We start from the raw sequence: 24,010 nt of genomic DNA, 5'->3' as shown, positions 1-24,010 counted from the left end.
GAGTCTACACTCTTAAAACTATTGAGAACCCAAAAAGCTTTAGTTGATTTCTCTACTACATTAGGAAGTAAACTAAAAAGCTTTAAAAAAATGTTTAAAATACTTATTAATTAATAATTTATTTGTTAATTCAATAATTTGGTTAATTTAATTAAAATATTTAATGTTTCATTTAAAAATATTACATATATTACATGTTAACATAAATAACAAATATTTGTGGAAAATGGCTGCATTTTCAAAACCAAACAGCCTTAGGAATGAGTGACATTGTTTAATATATATATTTTTGCATATCTCCTTTAATGTCTGGCTAAGAAGACAGCTGGAGCCTCATATCTGCTTCTGCATTCAAACTACTATGCAATGTTTTCCTTGGGTTGAAATATATGAAAAAAGTCCTGCGTAACAAATATGTAGTTGAAAAAGAAATATATTAATATTCTTTCAGGTAATTATGAATAGTCCTCATTGATACTATACCAAAACTCAACATGTGGTAGTTTCTCAAAGATTACTTGAAATTTAGGAATCTGAAAACATATCAACAAACTTCTCATACCCTGTTATATTAAAATGCACCAATTTGTCTTGCCCTTCAATGGATATTTGACCCATGCATGATTTTGAAACATTCTACAGAGGTCATTTGGAAAACACTGGTTCACTGAGTAACATGGATCTTCAAAACGTTGGCATATTTCATTAAATAATATTTTAAAAATCACATTCATTAAACTCTCCTCTCATGTCATCAGAAAAGTCTTCTAGTATTGAGAAGCTATAAAGTTCACACAGGTTGACACAAGTCTACAAAAATTCTAAATTTTGTTCGAAAGCTCAAATTTAAAATGGGCAACAAATACCATCAGTTGTTTTCCTTGAAGGAATAAGCTCACTTTATTTAGAAAAAAAAATACGCCTAATACCAAAATATGAAAAACAGTAGCTTTCTATTAGTTATTCTTATAAGTAAAATGCTGAAAATGAAAAAAGTGAGTAGCACAATTTGCAGACAATGTTTCAGGCTATTTTCCTCAAGGCAATCATTACAATTCAGTTTGCAGATGTGCTTCATGTGTACTTCCCTTTTCATCACACAATATTAAGACAAAGGGCTTCCCTGGTGGCGCAGTGGTTGAGAGTCCACCTGCCGATGCAGGGGACACAGGTTCGTGCCCCAGTCCGGGAAGATCCCACATGCCGCGGAGCGGCTGGGCCCGTGAGCCATGGCCGCTGAGCCTGCGCGTCCAGAGCCTGTGCTCCGCAACGGGAGAGGCCACAACAGTGAGAGGCCCGCGTACCGAAAAAATATATATATATATATATATATTAAGACAATATACTTAAGGGTCCATATTTAATAAAATTAGTAACATTTACTGCTCAAAGACTTTTTTAAAAAAAGAAACTGGCTTTTTTTTTTTTTTAAACTACAGGTGCATGGTGAAGAACACAATGTCTACTGCTCGAGTTTGGTGCCACTAACCTTGATTCGTACTCAGGCAGAAGCAGATTTATTTTCTGCTGTTCTGACACCATCAGTGCAGATGTCAACACAGCAAAAACAAATGTAACAACTTAGTATTATTATAAAAATATTTTCCACTTTGCAGATCCTTTGAAAAACTGAAAAGTGTTTTATACTGTTGGCCACCACCTCAGATGATGTTCCCCTAGATCTACTCCCACCCTATTATGGCTTACTGCCCTTTCCCAACAGTACTACTGATGTCTAAACCAGTCTAAACAATGACAACTTCACTATAATTTAACCTACTGTCTTGTAGGAAACAAGGGACCAAAACGGACAAACCACTTCATTACCAAATCAATAAAGGTTTCCCACCCCTCCCAAGAACTTAAGCTGTGTCTTCTGAATAGCTGTTTTCTCAGTTAGCTGAAGGTTTTAGACCATTAGCAAACTTCTTGTTTTTTTTACCTCTGGAAGGGAATCCTAAATATATAACATACATTTCTACCTAACAAAACAGAAGATATAACTATAACTTAACCTTTTCTGGATGCCCTCTACATTAAATTGTCCCAGACGACTCTATTTTATATATGTTTGTCTCCTCACTTGCAGTCAGGCTATGAGCTGCCACTTGTAATAATGATCGATGTATCATGCTATCAACCCTCTTCTACCTTTTAAATCTGCCATGGACTTAGAAACCAGATTTATTAGAATTATGTATTAAAGGCTACAAGTGAGGGATACACTGAAATGCAAGCAATGTGAGTTCTAGTGCATGAACACTGCTGTACCTCTTTTAGCTATTCAAAATTCCTTTTATTCTACATCTCTGTTGTGTGCAAGACAAGTTAACTGGCTAAACAGATGAGTTCCAGACATTAAGATGATATTGTACTTGTGTATAAAATGAAGGTTTGTCTAGATAACTTGAAATCCACACAAAAAGAGGTTTGACAAATCAACAATTGAAGACAAGTGTTTTTAAATAATTTTTTAATTTTAAGATTGTAGATCCACATGCAGTTGCAAGAAACAGCACAAAGATAATCCTTTTATTATTTACCCACATTCCTCCGATTCATCAGTATCCACCAGGATACTGATAGATAGTCAAGATACTGAACATTTCCATTAACACAAAGATACTTCATGTGATCTTTTATAACCACATCCACCACCCTCCTATATCCAAACTCACCCCTGAAACTTAAAACCTACTCTACTCCCCATTCCTATAATTTTGTCATTTCAGAATATTATACAAATGGTATCATACAGTATGTAAACTTTTGAAATTAGATTTTTTTTTTTTACTCAGCATTAATTCTCTGGGGATTCATCCAGAGAACTGTGTGTACCAACTTCATTCTTTTTTATTCCAGAGTGGTATTACATGTGTTGAGAGTTTAGCTAAGCTATTACGTGGGTTTGATGCCCCAGGATCCATTTTGTTTGGCCAAGAGTTCTGAGGGGGCCTTAAACTGACATTAGTTCCTCATGCAAGAACATGCTCTAGATAGCAGCCCATGGAGCCACAAGTAAATTTAAGTCCTGATAAAACTGCTCCAATGGCCATTGTAATAAATAGTACCCCCAGCCTCCCAGGGCTTTTCCCTTGTGCACCCCTTAGACTCCTGAGCTTACCAAAACCCTGCTCTTTTTGAACTGATCAATCCAGCCTTAGCCCAGAAACCCCAAAGCCCTCTACCTACAGACCCTAATAAAGGCAAACGCCCTAGATCCTGCTCCGATCTCTCTGCCTGCACCCTGCCTTGACCTTGACCCCCCACGTGGCCCAAGATGTGTTGTGTACTTCCCTCCAGGACTTGTGAGTGATAAACTTCTCTATTTCATTTTCCTGTATAGTCTCTTGTTGAACTTTGGCTCACCATCCAACACCCTAAGGGGCTCTACTTAGCAAATGTTAATTTAACAAAGTCACAACCACATGTAATGAATGTGCCACAATTTATTTGGCTATCCAACCATTAAAGGATATCTGGGGGACTTCCCTGGTGGCACAGTGGTTAAGAATCCATCTGCCAATGCAGGGGACATGGGTTCGATCCCTGGTCCGGGAAGATCCCACACGCCATGGAGCAACTAAGCCCGTGCACCACAACTAATGAGCCTGTGTGCTAGAGCCTGCGAGCCACAACTACTGAAGCCTGCATGCCTAGAGCCTGTGCTCCACAACAAGAGAAGCCACCACAATGAGAAGCCCACACACCACATGAAAAGTAGCCCCTGCTCTCAGCAACTAGAGAAAGCCCGCACACAGCAACGAAGACCCAACGCAGCCAAAAATAAATAAAATATAAATAAATTTATAATAAAAAAGACATCTGGGCATTTCTATACTGTTACTGTTATGAATAAAGATGCTATGAATATTCATGTACAGGCTTTTATGTGAACATAAGTTTTCACTGCTCTGGGATTTATTTTTTTTACACTCAAGAGTGTAAATGCTGGGTCATATAGCAGTTGTATGTTTGTTTTAATAAGAAACTGCCAAACTTTTCCAGAATGGCTATACCATTTTACATTCCCATCAGCAATTTATGAGTAATCCAGATTCTCTGCATCCTAACCAGTACTTGGTGTTAGCCCTATTTTTCATTTTATCATTCTAATAGGTAAACAGTTATATTTCCTTGTGGTTTTAATTTGCATTTCAAACATGGCTAATGACTGAACATCTTTTCTTTTTCTAATTTATCTGCATATCTTCTTTTGTGAAATGTCCCTTCACGTCTTTTGCCCATGTTCTAATTGGATTGGTTGCTTGGTTTTTTACCATTTGGTTTCCAGTTTATGTATTCTAAATGCTAGTAACTTGTGAGATATGTGGTTTACAAATAAGTTCTCCCACTTTGTAGCTTCTTTTTACATCCTCTTAACAGAGTCTTTGGCAGACTAAGAGTTTTTAATTTCATTAAGTTTAATTCATTCAGTTTTTCCATTTATAGGTCATGCTCTTGAGATCAAGTATATGAACTCCTTGCCTAGCCCAAGATTCTGAAGATTTTCTCCTGTTTTCTTCTAGAAGTTTTATAGCTTTAAGTTTTGTGTTTTAGGGACTTCTCCAGTGGTCCAGTGGCTAAGACTCTGTGCTCCCAACGCAGGGGGCCCGGGTTCGATCCCTGGTCAGGGAACTAGATCCCGCATGCCGCAACTAAGAGACCAAATGCTGCAACTAGAAGATCCCACATGCCGCAACTAAAAGATCCCACATGCCTCAACGAAGATCCCGTGTGCCACAACTGAGACCTGGAGCAGCCAAATAAATAAATAAATATATTTTTTAACAAGTTTTGTGTTTTACCAAGTCTGTAATTTTTCAGTTCATTTTTATATAAGGTGTAGAACTTGGATCAAGGTTCATTTTTTTGCCTCTGGATGTCCAACTGCACAAGCACCATTGTTAAAAAGGGTCTCTTTCCATAATGAACTATTTTTCCACTTCTCTCAAAAATTAGTTGGGCATAATTGTGTTTGTCTACTTCTCAGTTCTCAGATTTTTTGCACTGATCTATGTGTCTATCCCTCTATCAATGATACTCTCTTGATTATTGTAGGCATATAATAGGCATTAATAACAGAATGATTCCACCAATTTATTCTTTTTCAAAATTGTTTTAGCTATTCTAGGGCCTGAGCCTTTCCATATACGTTTTAGAATAAGCTTGTCTATATCTATAAAAACACACTAGGTTTTAAATTGGAATTCCATTAAACCTGTATCACTCTGGGGACAACTGACTACTATGTTATCTAATTTATGAACATGGTAAGTATTTTCAATTATTTAGGACTTCCTTAGTTTATTTCATCAGCATTCAGTGATTTCAAGAATATAGATGCTGTATGTGTTTAGTTAAAACTATATCTAAGTATTATATTTCCTTAGAGTAGTTGTAAATTATTTTGTATTTCTAAATTTTGGTTTCTACACATTCATTGATAGCATACAGAAATGTGATTGATTTTTCTGTATTGATCGTGTAGCATGTGACATTGCTGAAATTACTAAATCTACGAGTTTCTTGGGGTTTTGTAGATTCCTTGAGATTTTCTACATAGACAAACATGTTATCTGCAAATAGGAACAAATTTCTTTATTTTTCTCTCTCTTTCTTATTAGGATACATTTTACTTCATATTCTTGCCTTACTACAGTGGCTTGAACTGGTACTCTGTTGAATAAGAGAGGTGAGAGAGGACATCTTTTCCATTTTCTTGACCCTAGAGGTAAGTATTCAGTCTTTCATCATTATGTATAATATTAGCTAAGGGGTTTTTGTAGATGCTATTTATCAAGTCCAGGGAGTCACCCTATATTCCTCATTATCCAAGAATTATCATGAATGGGTATTTGATTTTGTCATATGACTTTGTCATCAATTCATATAATCATATGATTTTTCTTCTTTAGCTATTTATAAGGTGTGTTATGATGATTGATTTTCAAATGCTGAATCAGCCTTGCATACTTGGAAAAATTCCACTTGGTCATTGTGTATAAATTTTTTCATACACTGTTGGATTCAATTTGCTAACATTATGTTTAAAGTATTTTGGGTCTAAGATGATGAAAGATACTAGTCTGTAGTTTTGTGGGGGTTTTGTACTAACTTTGAATGTTTTTGTACCCTAATTTCATATCATGGTAATACTAGTATCAAAATGAGTTCTATTTTTTGAATGAGATTGTGTAAACTTGGTTTTAATTATTCCTTAAATAATTTGCAGCATATAACAGTGAAGTTATCTGGGTCTTGAGATATCTAATTTAGAATCTTTCAAGTTACACTTTCAATTTCTTTAATTGCTATGGGACTATTCACGTTGCTCATTTCATCTTGGTTTAGATTTTGGTAGTTTGTTGACTTTGAATAATTAGCCTTTTACTTCTAAGTTGATGAATTTATGAGTACAAAGTTGTCTGTATTGTGCCCTTATTATTTTTTCAATGGCTGCAGGATCATTCCTAATATTAATGACTTGTCTACTCTAACTTTGTTATTCTTGCTAGAAGTTTATCAACTTCATTAAATTTGTATTCCACTTAGTTTCTCTACTGTTTTCCTATTCTCAGATTCATTAATTTCTTAACTTATTTTTTCCTTCCTTTTTCTGGTTTTGGTTAAATTATGCTCTATTTTTCTAGTTTCTTGAGGTAGGAAATAGATTATGAAATTGAGACCTTTCCTCTTTTGTAATGAAAGTATTTAGTGGTATAAATCCCCCTCCATATTATGCTTTAATACTGGGTCTCACATATTTTGATAGCTGTGCTCACATTTTCTTTCAGACACATATGTATGCATATATACATGTATACACACACACACACACACACACACACATATATATATAAATCTCCCCCTTTGAGACTTCATCTTTGACCCATGGATTATTTAAAGTATTGTTTTATGTCTAAGTGGTTAGAGAGTTCCTTGTTAGTTTTCTGTTACTAGTTTTTACTCTGAATCCACTGTAGTCAGAATATACTATGTGTGATTTCAATTGTTTTAAATTTGTTAAGGTTTGTTTTATGGTTAAGGTTTGGTCTATCTTGGTAAATCTTCCAAATAGTATGGAAAGTACTATATACTATAAAATAGCATGTATTTTTCAGGAACAAAAAGAAATGAGCTATCGAGCCAGGAAAAACATGCATGTTGCTAAGTGAAAGAAGTAAAGTGAAAAGGCTAAACATAATGTATGATTCCAACTGTCTGACATTCTGGAAAAGACACAACAATGGAGGTAGTAAAACTATCAGTGGTTGTCAGGAATTGGGTGGGGGTGAAGAGAGAGAAGGATGAAAAGGTAGAGCACAAGGGATTTTTAGGGCAGTGTAACTACTCTTGTATGATACTGTAATAATGGATGCATGTCATTATACATTTGTCAAAAATAAATAAAATGTATAATACAAAGAGTGAACCCTAATGTAAGCTTTAGTTAATAATATCGCTACATCAATATTGGCTCAACTGATAAATGTACCATGTAAATACAAGACAGCAATAGAAGAAACTGGTTTTATGGCGGGGGGGGGGGCGATACAGGGTTACCTAGGAACTTTCGGTAGTTTCTTCTCAATTTTGCTGTAAACTTAACACTGCTCTAAAAATAAACCCTATTAATTAAAAAATAATAATGTATATTCTTCAGTTGTTGGGTGGAGTGTTCTATAAATGCCAATTAGATTTTGTTGGTTTATGGTGCTGTTCTTCTATAAAATTACTGATTTTTTGTCTAATTGTTCTGCCAATTTTTGTGAGAAGACTGCTGAAGTCTCCAACTGTAATTATGAATTTGTCTATATCTCATTTCAGCTTTATCCGTTTTTGCTTCACATATTTTACAGTTCTGTTGTTTGGTACATATACTTTGAGGTTGCCATACCTTCTAAGTGAATTTTATCATTATAAAATGTCACTCTCTTTAGTAATTTTTTTTTGTCTCAAGCATACTTTACCTGATATTAATATAGCCACTACTGCTTTCTTTTGATTGAGGTTCATATGGTATATCTCTGCCTACCCTTCTACCTTCAATCTACCTATATAATCATATTTGAAGTGAGTTTCTTATTAACACATATAATCGGGTCATGGTTATTATTCCACTCTGACAATCTCTTGTCTTTTAAATGGTGCATTTAAGCCATTTAAATCTAATGTAATTACTAATATATTAGGGCTTGAGTCTGCTTTTTTATTTTTCCTCTGTTCTCTTAGCTTTCTATTTCTCTGATTTCTTTTACCTGACTCTCTGTGGGTTACTTGAACATTTTTTTAGAATTCTGATTTATCTCTTGTGTTTATTAGTATGTTTCTTTACATAGCTTTTCAATGGTTGCTCCATATTATATATACATTACATATCACAGTCTACTACTGTGAACACTTTACTAGTTCAAGTCAAGTGTAGAAACCAACCTTCCTTTATGTCCCTTCACCCTCTCCCATTTATACCATGATCGTCTTAAATATTTCCTTTAAATACATTTTAGATACAACAACAAAGCATGATCCATCAAAGAAATAAGTTGGACTTTATTAAAATTAAACAGTACTACTCTGAGAAAGACAATACAAAGAGGATAGAAAGACAAGCCAGACTGGGAGAAAATATTTGCAAAACACATATCAGATAAAGGACCTGTACCCAAAATATACCAAGAACTCTTAAAACTCAATGATAACAAAATAAGAAACTCAGTCAAAAAAAAATAAACAAAACATGTGAACAGTCACCTCACCAAAGAAGATACACAGATGGCAAATAAGGATATGAAAAGATGTTCAACATCGTATGTTGTAAGAGAATTACAAATTAAAACAATGAAATACCACTACACACCTATTAGAATGGATAAAAAAATTTTTTTAAGACACATGCTAGCCAGGACAGAGCAACAGGAACTCTCACTCATTGTCAGTGAGAATACAAAATACAACAGCCACTTTGAAAGATAGTTTGGCAATTTATAACGAAACTAAACACATTCTTATCATACAATCCAGCAATCATGCTCTTTGGTATTTACCCAAAGGAGCTGAAAACTTTTGTCTACACAACAACCTGCACAGGACTGTTTATAGCAGCTCTATTCAAAAAGCTATGGACTTTAGTTAATAATAATATATCAATTGCCAAAATCTGAAAGCAACCAAGATGGTCTTTAGCTGGTGAATGGTAAGTAAACTATGGTACGTCCAGACAATGCAATATTATTCATTGCTAAAAAGAACTGACCTATCAAGCCATGAAAAGACATGAAGGAACCTTAAATGCATACTGTTAAGTGCAAGAAGACAGTCTGAAAAGGCCACACACTGTATAATTCTGACTACATGACATGGAAAAGAAAGGCAAAACTACAGAGACAGTAAAAGGATCAGTGCTTGTGAGGGATTGGGAGGTGGGGTGCACAGGAGAGGGAGGGATGAATAGATGGAGCCCAGGGGGAACTATTGTGTGTGATACTGTAATGCTGGATACATGACATAATGCATTTATCAAAACCCATAGAGATGTACAACACAAAGTGAACCTTAATATAAACTATGGACTATAGTTAATAATAATATATGAATAATGGTTCATTAGTTGTAACAAATGTATCACACTAATGCAAGATGAGCAAAAGTGCAATCTGTGTGACTGGGGAGAGGGGGCAGTATCATAATACTATCCATAGAGTTTCCATAGGAACTCTCTGTACTATCTGCTCGATTTTTCTGTAAATCTAAAACTGTTTTATAAAGTAAAATCTATTAATTTAAAATGTTTTTAGTTTAAGAAAAAAGAGACTTAAGTATGTAGTAGGGAGAAGGGGGACAGGCTTTCTCCAGAATTATCCACAGCAATATTGAAATGCCTGAGAAAAACAGAGCAAGTATAAAAAAGTTCTGAGGAAAAGAAAATGTGAACTAAAATTATTATGCCCATTGTTATTTATGTACAAACACAAAAGAAAGTCATTATTCAACTTTAAAATACTCAAACAAATGCATCTGTGAGAATTTTATGAAAGAAAAAAGCCGAAATTATTTTTAAATGAAATTGACAAACAGCTACTAAAATTTAGATGGAAATGGAAAGAGCCTAGAATAGTTAAAGCAATTTTTTTTAAAAGAGAAAAAAGTTGAAGGACATAAAGTACTTGACGTCAAGACTTAATAAAAAGCTACAGTAATCAAGAGCATGGTATTAGTAAAAGAAAAAAACATAGACCAATGGAACAGAAATAGAGCAACAAATATGCGGACAAATTTCTTCTGACAACGGTATCAAGTCAATTCAATAAGAAAAGGGAAGTCTTTTCAAGCAATAATGCCAGAACAACTGAATATCCATATGCAAGAATAATAAGCATTGACCCTTACTTAATGCCAAATGCAAAAATTAACTTGAAATGGATCAAAGACCTAAACATAAGTAAAATTATAAAACTCCTAGAAGAAAACATAGAATATTTTTCCCACCTTGATGTAATATAAGTATTCCTTAGTAGCACAAACCATTAAAAAATTATGAAATGAATTTCATCTAAAAAACTTCTGATTTTTGAATGACATCTTTTAAGAAAACCAAAAGGCACACCAGAGAATGGGGGAAATATTCACAATACATATATCTCACAAAGGACTTGTATATGGAAAATATAAAGAAACATTCTACCTCAATACTAAGACAGACAACCCAATTAAAAATGGACAAAAAGGACTTCCCTGGCAGTCCGGTCCAGTCGTTAAGACTCTGCGTTTCCACTGCAGGGGGCGAGGGTTCAATCCCTGATCAGGGAACTAAAATCCTGCATGCCACACAGAGCAACCAAAACAAACAAACAAACAAACAAAAAATTAGGACCTTTTATCAAAGAAGATATAGATGTCAAATAACTCATGGAAAGATACTCAACATCGTAGTCCCTAGGGAAATGAAAATTAAAATGCCAAGATACTACTAAACACCTATTAGAATGGCTTTAAGAAAAAAATATGAAGTGCTGGTGACGATGTAGAACATCTGGAAACTCCCATACATTTCAGGTGGGAATGTAAAATGGTAAAGCTTTTTTGGAAAACTGTCAGTCTCTCATAAAGTTAGATATACTCTTACAATATGACCCAGTAATCCTACAGCATGACAGAGTAATCCTACTCCTCGGTATTTCCCCAAGATAAAAATTAAAATATATCTCTATACCAAAACTGGTATGCAAATATTCAGAGGCAAAAACTGAAGACACCAAGAAGTCCTTCAACCAGTGAATGAATAAATGAAAAAACTATGGTTCTGTCAATTTTAAATTATTTGTAAATGATATCTAAATTGAAAAAAAGGAAGATAACTAACAAACTTGGAGAAAATATTTGTAATTTATCCATTTAAACACATAGAAGATTCTTTGATACTGCAGCAAAAAATTACCAGAACTTCAATAGATAAATGGGAAAAGAAGCAGCTACTAGCAAAAGAAAAAACCTATAAAAATGACATTTAAATATGAGAAAATGTTCAAACTCACTCAAAAATTTTAAAAATGCAAATTTAAAAAACACTGGATGTCATTACTCACCAGATTGGCAGTATTTTTAAAATATGAAAATTGGGAAATCTGAGTAAGATCAGTGCATTGTATCGATGTCAATGTCCTTGTTGTATTTCCTCAAGTTTTGCAAAATGTTACTGGGGAAAACTGGGTAAATAATACATGGGCTCTCTCTGTATTATTTCTTACAACTATATGTGAATTTACAACTATTCCAAAATAATCACACCACTGTATGTGACGGTGAAAAGACTGAAAAAAGTTTCATTAAGAGAGGCTTGGTTAAATGTCGTAAATACGTATAAAGGGAAAGTAAGAAGCCACTGCAAATATAAGCATATATGTGCATCTAATGCATTATGTATGCATATATATATGCACTTATGACCATGGTTTAAACAGCATGTTGGTAAGATCCTCCATTTGCTTAAAACAAATACACACATATACGCACATACATGTATATATTATATATAAGGAAAACACATTCAGCTGGTGAAGCTGTGAGGACATAGGCACTCTCACACACAGCTGGTGCAAATGCAAACTATACAATCATTTTGGAGGGATATTTGGCAATACTTAAGACAGCAAAAGCAATTAATAACTCTTATAGGAGCACCTGTAGATACATCTTCAACAATACAAAAATTTATATACACAAATTTATTCACTGTAGCCTTGTTTACAATTGGAAAACACTAAAAAGAATCTAACTGCCTACACACCAGAGATTAGTTAAATAAACTACAGTCCATCCAAACAATGAAGTATAAGGCAGTGTAACTGAGCAGGACGCTAAGGGGCCTTCCCAGGACATATTCCTCCCCCATATCCTCTGCTGTAGCTCCTCTCTGAAGTACCCAGATAACCGTATCTCATGCATATTTCCTGAGTTTTTCAGGTGCTAAAAACCACCACCAAATGAAAGAAATTAACGACTTGATGATCATGCAGACCTTCTGGTGCATAAGGATTGATCATGTTAACTGCCCTGTTATCTCAACACCAATCAGAGAATTGTGCAGGAGCTGATCACAAACCCTGGGATTCCCCTCCCTCATCTTGCCTTTAAAAATGACTCCCCTCCTTCACCTTGCCTTTAAAAATGCTTTGCTGAAAAACTTGGGGAGTTCAGGGTTTTGGGTTTTTTTAAAATATTTATTTATTTAGGCTGCAAAGTTTCTTAGCTGCGGCACGCTGGATCTTTGTTGCAGCATGCAGGATCTTTAGTTGCGGCATGCGGACTCTTAGTTGTGGCATGCCTGTGGGATCTAGTCCCCCAACCAGAGATCGAAACCAGGCCCCCTGCATTGGGAGCACGGAGTCTTACCCACTGGACAACCAGGGGTTTTTGAGCAGGAGCCACCTGTATCTCCTTGCTTGGCCTTGCAATACTGTGCATCTTGTTCAGTAACAGCAGCAAAATTGAAAGTACACGAAGTATTTTCTCAAACCATAATATAATTCAACTAGAAATTAATAACAGAAAGATGACAGGAAACTCCCTAAAGAACTTAAATTTTAAAAACAATTATACCTTTAATTCTCAGAAGTTGAAATCTTTCTTGTATTTTTCATACTTCAACATAACATTTTTAGTCATTCCTTTACATTCATAACAACTGCTTTAAAGTCCTCAAAACATTAATTCTGTCATCTATGTCATTTCAGAGTCAGCTTCAATTAATAGATTTTTCTCCTTATATTTTCCGGATCTATGCCAGCCTGACACTATTTTTTAAATCTGCTTTATTCACTTTTCAGAAGTAAAACTTTTGTTTCCTTCCCACTCTTTTCCAACATATCAGTAGTTAAAAATTACTGGCATAAGATAGTTATACAATCCGATTAAAAAATGAGCAGAAAAGCCAAATAACATTTTTCCAAAGAAGACATACAGACGGCCAACAGATACATGAAAAGATGTTCAACATCATTAATCGTCAGGGAAATGCAAATCAAAACCACAATGAGATATCACCTCATAGCTATTAGAATGACTATTAACAAAAAGACAAGAAATAAGTGTTGCTGAGTATGTGGAGAAAAGGGAACACTTATGGACTGCTGGTAGGAATGTAAACTGGTACAGCCACTATGGAAAACAGTATGAAGGTTCCTCAAATAATTAAAAACAGAACTACCATATGATCCAGCAAGTCCACTTCTGGGTACTTATCTGAAGGAAACAAAAACACTAACTCAAAAAGATATTCACACCCCATGATCACTGCTGCATTATTTACAATAGCCAAGACATGGAAACAACTTAAATGTCCACCAACAGATGAATGGATAAAGAAATTGTGGTATTTTATGTATATGTAAAATATATACATAAAAATATATACTATACAAATATATACTATATATATGCACACCATATATATATATATATATATATATATGGTGTGCATATATAGAATACATAAATACAATGAAATGTTATTCAGCCATAAAAAAGAAAGAAATCTTGCCATTTGTGACAATATGGATGGACCTTGAGGGCATTATGCTAAGGGAAATAAGTCACACAGAGAAAGACAAATGCTGTATGATCTCTCTTATATGTGGAATCTTTAAAAAAATCATAGATACAGCGAACAGATTAGTGGTTGCCAAAGGCAGAGGCAGAGGGTGGGAGAAATGGGAAAAGAAACTAAGACACCTGTAGACAGCATCAAGCATACCAACACACAAAATGAGAGGTCCAAAAGAAAAGGAGGGAGAGAAAGGGATATCAAGAATATTTGAAGAAAAAAGGAAAAAAAAGGAAGTCAATGTTGACAGACTCACTGAGAGACCAGATGACATGTTCTCCAGCATCACACCTCTGAAAAATTTTCTCTGGTATGTGTCCAGCAAGGCCTGCAATTCTTGATTGAAATCCACATTCACTTCCTTGGGTCACTGCTTTCTAAAACATCATGGATACTCTGCTTCCAAGAGGGCTTCCTGGAAAAGTTCCAAGGGAGGGTAGTTGATATGATAGCGCTGGAGAATGGGACTGTATGTATAGAGTTTGGTGTTTCAGGCATATATGTCTCTCTGCTGACTTTCCATGTGCCCTTTAGACATAATCAGGGATATATACACATTCTGAACAACATTTACTGAAAAGAAATATCACATGAGGTATGGTGCAAAATAACCTGGAAATGTTCAAATCAAGTCATAATTCTCACTTCCAGACAGGTTATAAATTTTGAGAACATATTAACAAAACTGTCTTCCCCATCCATTTCAAATACACCTACAGATACATCATAAAGCAAACAATATCCTTGAGCTGTCAATATTCAACCATGACTATGGGTGGATCAGTCCCCATATAAACCTCAAGTTCCTCATCTGTGAAATGGTTTAACAATTATTTAGAACTTTTAAGAGTTCCAATGAGTTGATGAGTAAAGTACGTCCTATGTAGCAAATACTCAATAAATAGAAGTGATAGATCTATTTTTATTAAAATGACAGAGAACCTTGAAGCAATGTTCAGAATCCTGCAGGACTAAACAGGCTTCATATATAACTTGGGATCTGCAGTTGTAACCTCTCTCATCTCTGTACAACTCAGGTGTTCATTATAAGGTATAAGACATATCAATACAATTCAGAAGCACAAGCCAGAGGGCCATGAGACTTCTTTATTGAAAGATGGGCCCAGCCTGACCCCTCTCAATTTTCTCAGTGATCTCCAAATATCAGTTATCTTTGTCTGCTTTGTCTTCATCCTATCAATCTGTGAAAAGGTAATAGAAATCTCTTTATTTAGTCTAATGAAAGCTGTTCTCTCCAATCCTTCAATATTCTTCACAGGTCCCCAAATTATATTTTGTATACTATTTTGTTATCCATAATGCAGACCAAAACTAAGGAAGCAATATTCCCTATGCCTTCCATTCAGTTTTCAAATATGAATAAAGGGTAATTACAAAAAAAGAATATTTGATGAAACAATGCCCAATCTACATAGCATAAGAAATTCAATGAATCCCAAATAGAAGAAACTCAAAAAAGATCCACACTGAGCTGTAGTATAATCAAAATGTTGAAACCCAAGAAAAAGAGAGAATCTTTTTTTTTTTTTTTTTTTGGCTGCATTGGGTCTTCGTGGCTGCGTGCAGGCTTTCTCTAGTTACTGAGAGCAGGGGCTACTCTTCATTGTGGTGCGCGGGCTTCTCACTGTGCTGGCTTCTCTTGCTGCGGAGCACAGGCTCTAGGCACACAGGTTTCCGTAGTTGTGACTCACAGGCTCTAGAACGCAGGCTCAGTAGTTGTGGCACACGGGCTTAGTTGCTCTGCTGCATGTGGGATCTTCCCAGACCAGGGCTCAAATCCGTGTCCCCTGCATTGGCAGGTGGATTCTCAACCACTGCACCACCAGCGAAGCCCCCCCGCTTTTTATAAATTTATGCATTTATTTATTTATTTTTGGCTGCACTGGGTCTTCATTGCTGCACGCCGGCTTTCTCTAGTTGCGGCAAGCATGAGCTACTCTTCATTGTGATGAACAGGCTTCTCATTGCAGTTGCTTCTCTTGTTGCGGAGCACAGGCTCTAGGCATACAGGCTTCAGTAGTTGTGCTGCGTGGGTTCAGTAGTTGTGGCTCGTGGGCTCTAGAGTGCAGGCTCAGTAGTTGTGGCGCACGGGCTTAGTTGCTCCGCAGCATGTGGGATCTTCCCGGACCAGGGATCGAACACATGTCCCCTGCATTGGAAGTCCCTCTTTTCTTGCTTTTAAGATTCTCTTTTTGGACTTTCCTGGTGGTCCAGTGGGAGAGAATCCACCTTCCAATGCAGGGGACATGGGTTCGATCCCTCATCGGGGAACTAAGATCCCACATGCCATGGGGCAACTAAGCCCACACACCACAACTACTGAGCTCACGTGCCTCAACTACAGAGCGCACACACTCTGGAGCCTGTGCGCCACAACTATAGAGCCCAAGCGCCACAACTAGAGAGAGAAAACCCACGCACCACAACTAGAGAGAAGCCCGCGCTCCACAATGAAAGATCCCGCACGCCTCAACAAAGACCCCACGTGCCTCAACTAATACCTGACGCAGCCAAATAAAAAAGCAAGAAAATAGAAGTAACTCATCCTCAGAAACCATGGAGGCCAGAGGCAGTGGAATGACATATTTTAAGTGCTGGAACAAAAAAAAAGTTCTGAATGGTACAGATGAACCAGTTTTCAAGGCAGAAATAAGAGACACAGATGTAGAGAACAAATGTATGGACACCAAACACCAAGGAGGGAAGCGGGGTGGTGGGATGAATTGGGAGATTGGGATTGACATATATACACTAGTATGTATAAAACAGATAACTAATGAGAACCTGCAGTATAACACAGGGAACTCCACTTCACTGTACAGTAGAAACTAACACAACATTGTAAAACAGCTAAACCCCAATAATAAAAAATAATAAAAAATAAAGTCAAGAAGAAGCCAGAAAGGAAAAATAAAAATTAAAAAAGCTCTGAATCAACAAATCTATTTCTGACAAAACAATCTTTCACACCAGAAGGGCAAGAAATCGACTTATGGCATGACAGCGTGAGGAGCTCGAGTGTCCTGCTCCCCACTGAAACTGACGAAAACTGTTAAAAAAAGAAACCCAACCATTTAAAGCCTCTGGAAATGGTTCTAAGGACAAAGAACAAATGAAGAAACATCTATTCAAGAACATCTTTTAAAATTCACTAAGAAAGGTAAGCCTACGGTATTTGAACCAAGACTACATTCTCCCTCCCACCGTTCTTCTCCCATCCCAGCTCAAGGAACGGGAGACTCTACTCAAGACTCCTGAAGCCAAGAACACAGGGCTCCCTCTCCACCCTCCCCACCCACCTCCCCCAGTCCCATTTAGAGAGCTTTCCTCCCTGGAAGAACAGGGCATCGGAGTTTCCCATCCAGCCACCAGCTGCCTATTGCTAGGGCTGAGTCCTGAACAAGTGTGGTTTAGAGGAACGGTTTCCCTTCTGCCACCTAACCCCAGGTGGTGGAATGTAGACTCTAATTGGGTGTGGTACATGGAGACTACTGGGACCCTGAACATCCTTGCCCTGGGCTGTGAGAGAAAGGCAAACTGAGAGGACCTCTGGTGGCACCCTCCCCTCCACTAAGTGCTCAGCTAACCGAGCAGAATTGTCTCTCAGAGAGAAACTTGCCATTGTCCAGAGAAACTTGCTATTGTCCCTACCCCCACCTCCAGAGACCAGACTCAGAGCTTTTGCTTGAGGGAAGAAGCAGACATTAAAACGGAGCGCCTATTCTCTTCTCAAAGGAACTGAACTGACTTCATTTGCAAGACCACGGAGAAAGTCAAGCCTAGAGGAGCCCTGAAACAACAGTGAGGTCGTAAAGAAAGGCAATCGGGAGAAGATTCAAAATATAGGCTAAACTGTAGGTCAGCTAGTTTGCAGGTGAGAACTGGGCAATAAGGCAAATGGGAGGAACCCTCCTACAGCCAGAACAAATATCAAACACTAACTTCAGCAACTATTTCTTCAAATGACCCACTATTTGGTTGAATTAGTTTTCAGAATAGTTTATGCCCTAGGGCATTATGGAAAACAATTAAACAATCAGTTCACAGTAAGTGGAGCTTGGCTGCTGGGTGTGGTGAGAGACAGTCAGCTCTAACAAAACCCCTGTCATCCTAGGTTGGTGGTGGGTATATTCAAATTGCATCTCCCCAAGGAGCAACATCAGGGAACTAACCTTGTGGGAAAGGAGACTACAATGAGATACCTCTTCACACCCTCTAGGATGGCCAGAATTGGATAAGTCAGATAATGACAAGTGTTGGTAGAATGTGGACAAGTTAGAGCCCTCATACTGCCGGTATGAGTGTAAAATGATGCAGCCACTTTGGAAAAAAGTCTGACAGTGTCTCAAACTATTAAACACAGAGTTAACATATGATCCAGCAATAACACTCTTAAGTATACACCTAGAAAAATGAAAACATGTATCTACACAGAAACTTGTACACAAATATTTTAGCAGAATTATCCTTTTTTTATTATTATTATTTATTTATTTATGGCTGTGTTGGGTCTTCATTTCTATGCGAGGGCTTTCTCTAGTTGTGGCAAGTGGGGGCCACTCTTCATTGCAGTGCACGGGTCCTCTCACTATCACGGCCTCTCTTGTTGCAGAGCACAGGCTCCAGACGCGCAGGCTCAGTAATTGTGGCTCACGGGCCTAGTTGCTCCGCGGCATGTGGGATCTTCCCAGACCAGGGCTCGAACCCGTGTCCCCTGCATTGGCAGGCAGATTCTCAACCACTGCGCCACCAGGGAAGCCCCAGAATTATTCTTGATAGCCTAAAGGTGGAAACAACCCAAATGTCCATAGATGGATGAACAGATAAACAAAATGTAGTATATCCATACTATGAATGGAACATTATTCAGCCATAAATGGGATGAAGTACTGATACATACTACAACATGGATGAACTTTTAAGCATTATGCTAAGTGAAAAAAGCCAATCACAAAAGGCCATATATTATATGATTCTATTCATATGAAATGCTCAAAACTGGGAAATTTATAGAGATAAAAAGTAGATTAGTGGTTACCTAGGGATGGGCAGGTGGGATTGAAGGGGGTATGGGTTTATGGCTAAAGCATATGGACTTCCTCTTGGAGTGATGAAAATGTTCTAAAATTGACTGTGGTGATGGTTGCACATATACTAAAAACTATTGAATTGTATACTTTAAATGGGTGATTGTATGCTATGGGTGATTGTATGCTATGAATTATACTTCAATAAATCTGTCAAAAGAGAACTGAAGGAAAAATTAAGACATTCCCAGATAAACAAAAGCTTAGGGAGTTCACTGCTAACAGACTTACCCTACAAGAATTGCCAAAGGGAGTTCTTCAGGCTAAAATGAAAGGATAATAGTAACTCAAAAGTATATGAAGAAATAAAGAACATGGGTAAAGGTAACTACATAGGTAAATATAAAAGCCAGTATTATTGTACTTTTGGTTTGTAACTCTTATTTTTTTCTATATGATTTAAAAACAAATGGACAGGCTGACTCTAAAATTCACATGGAATTACAAGAGGCCCTGAATAGCCAAAACAATATTAAAAAAGGACAAAGTTGGAGGACTGACACTTCTCAATTTTAAAAATTAGCACAATCTACAGCAATCAAAACAGTGGCACTGGGGGCTTCCCTGGTGGCGCAGTGGTTGAGGGTCCGCCTGCCGATGCGGGGGACGCGGGTTCGTGCCCCGGTTCGGGAGCATCCCACATGCCACAGGGCGGCTGGGCCCGTGGGCCATGGCCGCTGGGCCTACGCGTCCAGAGCCTGTGCTCCGTAGCGGGAGAGGCCGCAGTGGTGAGGGGCCCGTGTACCGCAAAAAAACCCAAACAAAGAAAAACAGTGGCACTGGAATAAGGATAGAAACAGGTGGGGTCTGAAAGACCAAAAACAAACCCATACATCTATGGCCAACTGATTTCAACAAGGGTGCCAAGACCATTCAATGGGGGAATTAACAGTCTCTTCAACATATGGTGCTGGGATAATTGGCTATGCACATGTAAAAGAATGAAGTTGGACCCCACATCATATATAAAAATTAACTCAAAATGGATCTATGATATAAATGTAAGAGCTAAAACCATAGAACACTTAGAAGAATAAATAGGGATAAATCTTCATGACCTTGAATTTGGCAAAGAATTCTTAGATTTGACACCAAAAGTACAAGCAACAAAAGAAAAAAAATAGACTAAGTGGACTTCAGACTTTAAAAATCTGTACACCAAAGGACATTACCAAGAACGTGTAAAAAACATATACAGAATGGGGAAAAATTTGCAAATTATATATATGATCAGTCTACTATCCATAATATATAAAGAATTTATAACTCAACAACAAACACCCAAATTTAAAAACGGGCAAAGGGCTTGAATAGACATCTCTGCAAAGAAAATATACAAATGGCCAACAAGTACGTGAAGATGCCCCAAATCATTAGTGATTAGGGAAATGCAAATCTAAACCACAATGACATATAACTTCAAACACACTAGAATGGTTGTAATTTTAAAATTAAACAAACAAACAAAAACAGGAGATAACAAGTGTTGGCAAGGAGGTACGGTAATTCTATGTTTAACTTATAGAGAAATTGTCAAACTGTTTTCCACAGTGGCTGCACCATTTTATATCCCAGTAACAATGTATGAGAGTTCCAATTTCTCTACTTCCTTGCCAGCACTTGTTTCCTGGTTTTGGTTTTTTAATAAATTAGATTCTGTCCTCAATTTAGAAGAAATTTCACTTGGCCCCTGTTACTGTTACCCAGATAACAGGCACTTAAAAATTCATCTTTTTTATTGACTTTTAAAATTTTCTCTTCAAAATGTATAAAAAATAACCCATGCTAGAAAAAGTTCATTATGTCACAAAAGTTTCAGAAATGCATGGGAAAAAGAATCACTTTAAAATAATGGTTACCTCTGGGGAAGAGGTGAGAGATGCAATCAGGGATGGGTACACAGGGGACTTCAACTATAATGGTAATGTTTAATTTTTTATGTTTGGTTGGTGAGAAAAGAGATTCACTGTATTATTCTTTATATGTTTGTATATACCTTAAGTATTTCATAACATATATAGAAAGCCCCCCAAAAAAGACAAAGAAAAGAAAGTTAATCTAACATTCCTTCACCACTCACTACCACCACCAAAAACAAAAACACTAAATCATACTAGATAGAGTACTCTACAACTTACTTTTCTCACATAACAATACATTACAGCATCCTCTAAATCAAGAGTGTAAAGAGGTAAATCTGTTTCCACAGCTTCAAAATATTTCATAATACGAATGCCCCACAATTTATTCAAACATCCTCCTACTGATGGATATACAGGCTGTTTCCAGTTACCTGTCACAAAAACAAAGCTACAAAGGCATCCTTGTTCATATGTCCTTATACAATGGTACATTTATTTCTGTAGGATGTATTCTTAAAAGTCAGACTATTAGGTTCCAGTATTTAGTCAAGTGGTATCTGTATTTTTTATTTCCCTAAACACTGGCAGATTATTTTTTCAAAAGGTTACAGCAATTCATACTCTCCAGCAACGTATGAGTGAGATATGGGCATTTCTTGAGTGAAATTTCTTTTAACCACCTAAGCATTTAATAGATTAAATTCAGTTTTACTGTCTTCCCCATACAGTAAACATGTTATGATATTATGCTTAACATAAATTTATTTTCACCAAGAGATCTGAACACGGGAAATTTAGCTCTTTTCTTACTCATTGAGTAATCAAACTAACAATCCACAAAATAACATAGCAACTCCCACAAATATTATCTATACACACACACAAACACACACACACACACACCTCTACCTCTGACATGCTTCCAGAACAAATGTTAAGTATTATATGCCCAAAAGTCCTTATTTGGGGTATATATAAAGGGCATAGAAAAAAATTTTTAATCTAGCCCACAATGAATATGTTACAAACTGACTGGTTTGTCAAAGCTACTAAGTTTGCACATGAAAGGCAGCCCGAAGGAATTAAGGACGGGTAGGCCCAACAGGTTAGGCAGTTCCTGAAAGTGCTCGAGGGAGACATAATTTTTCATTTTAGGGCGTCATGGTGTCAAAAAAAACCCATTTAAAAAAGTAAAACAAAGAGGAAAACGACCCAGGATCGCTCCCAGGAGCTAGTTTGTGCAACCACCTATCCTAATCCGTGACAGTAAGGTGATTAAGGAGAGAGAAATTATTCTCCGATATTTTGAAGAGAGGAGAGAGAGAAAGATAAAATGCAGGCCGGCTCCTCCCCCACTCAGGCAGGCCACGCGATCCCGAAGTGTGTAACCTTGCTAACGGTGACTTTTCTACCCGATGTGAGGTTCAGCACTCACCACAACACAAATATCGGCGAGTTCTTGGACACTCCTTAGTAGATTCGTCCTTTGGCCGCCTTTCCATATCTGGTACGCCTGCAGTGCTTACACGCCACGCGAACGCCGCCATCTTAGGTCTTAGATGAGCTCTAAGGGATAGGGCGATAGAAACCTGAGTTGGGCGTCACAGCCAAATAGCGCCGGCACCGAACCGCCGTGCACTGCCCAAATGGCTCCCCCAGCAACGTGACCCAGGCGCCCTGGGGCCCCTCCCCAGTGTTCCTGACCAATTGCGCTTCCTGTTACAGCGTTTATCTCCGCTGAAATTCCCTCGTTATTTCCCATTTTCTTTCCCTTCATTTCTTTCTTCTTTTTCCATTCCAAATTGCTTTTATCTTTGCCCCGACTCCTTTCCACATTTCTAGATATCTCTCATTCTAGTCAACTTTCATTTACCTCACATGTGTATAGCATTTTTTAATAGACAAACCTATCTTTCTGTTATTTTACCAAATTATCACAACATTATAAGGTAAGCTGGGAACTGATGTTCCCTATTTTATCGATGAGGAAACTAAGGCTTAGAGAGATGAACCAATTTTCCAAAAGCTGCAACAGCTAGTGAGTGTTAGACTGTACAAAACCTAATTCTTTTCATTCCGCTGAGCTCCGTGCTCCTATAGATCATGGTCTACTTCAACCAGATAATTGAAAAGATGAGAAAACTGTACAGAGATGGGAAGGGTTTAGGCCTAAATTCATACAATAAATCAATGACAAAACTGGATTCAAAACAAGATGCTTCCTTGTTTAATTCTGTAACAGAAAGCGTCTTTATAAAGTGGTTGGGATGCTGTTCTCCAGCCCAAAAGTCCTTCTTTTAGACTTCGCTCAACTTCTGACTCCTCTAAGAAGCCTCTATATTAATCAAAACGTGTATCTTTTTTGGTCCCTCTCCATGAGGAAAAATACACTAGCTGGATGCCAGCCCCCAAAACATTTTCTTAAACTGAGACTCAAACTTGTTTGTGCAAAATTACATGTGAATGGTGTGGAAGGTTAGTGGGGGAAGGTTCGTGCTGCACAGTTAAGGAAAAGACAATTTAGAGGTCTTAATTCCTTTCCAAAGGATTAGTTTCTACATTCTAAAATTATCATTAGTTTTCTACAAGAACCCAGCATAGAACACCTCTTATTCTATTCATTTACATCACTACTTTCCCTTTCTTTATGTTGATATTGTCACCCTCAAATAGGAAGTAATGGTAGAGAACTGTATAAACATCTGGGCCTTGATGTGTGGCCATTTTCATGTAAAATACTGCATAGACCTGACCTGTGTTGTCAGTAATGTGTGTAGTGAGGTGAAAAGGACTTAGCTTAGCTTAAAGTATGTCATTTCCTGGGGTTTAGACATGTTTGAGCACAGTTTGGAAACTGGTTGGTAGGGCAGACACCAGAAATCAATTGCAAGAAGAACTGCTGAACTCTTGAGAAAGAATTCATTTTAAGAGAGGATGGA

General features: G+C 37.1%; 1 protein-coding gene across 5 annotated transcripts in view; it reads right to left on the bottom strand.

The window, feature by feature from the left end:
* The window catches only part of LOC309797042 (uncharacterized protein), a 123,233-nt gene extending 100,561 nt beyond the window's left edge, over window positions 1-22,672 (bottom strand). For 4 of the 5 annotated variants that reach the window (XR_014292531.1, XR_014292532.1, XR_014292533.1 and 1 more), the window contains exons 1-2: window positions 22,507-22,672; window positions 14,358-14,516 (exon numbers count right to left, since the gene is read on the bottom strand). The gene's annotated coding sequence lies outside the window, so the exon portion shown is untranslated. The remainder of the gene's footprint in view (window positions 1-14,357; window positions 14,517-22,506) is intronic. The other variant, XR_014292535.1, reaches the window with a different exon arrangement.
* Window positions 22,673-24,010: the final 1,338 nt, after the last annotated feature.

The sequence above is a fragment of the Mesoplodon mirus genome (assembly GCF_964341445.2).
Source record: "Mesoplodon mirus genome assembly, chromosome: X".
NCBI classification, from domain to species: Eukaryota; Metazoa; Chordata; class Mammalia; order Artiodactyla; family Ziphiidae; genus Mesoplodon; species Mesoplodon mirus.
Note: the sequence above shows the minus strand (reverse complement) of the source record. Positions and strands in the feature narration are given on the sequence as shown.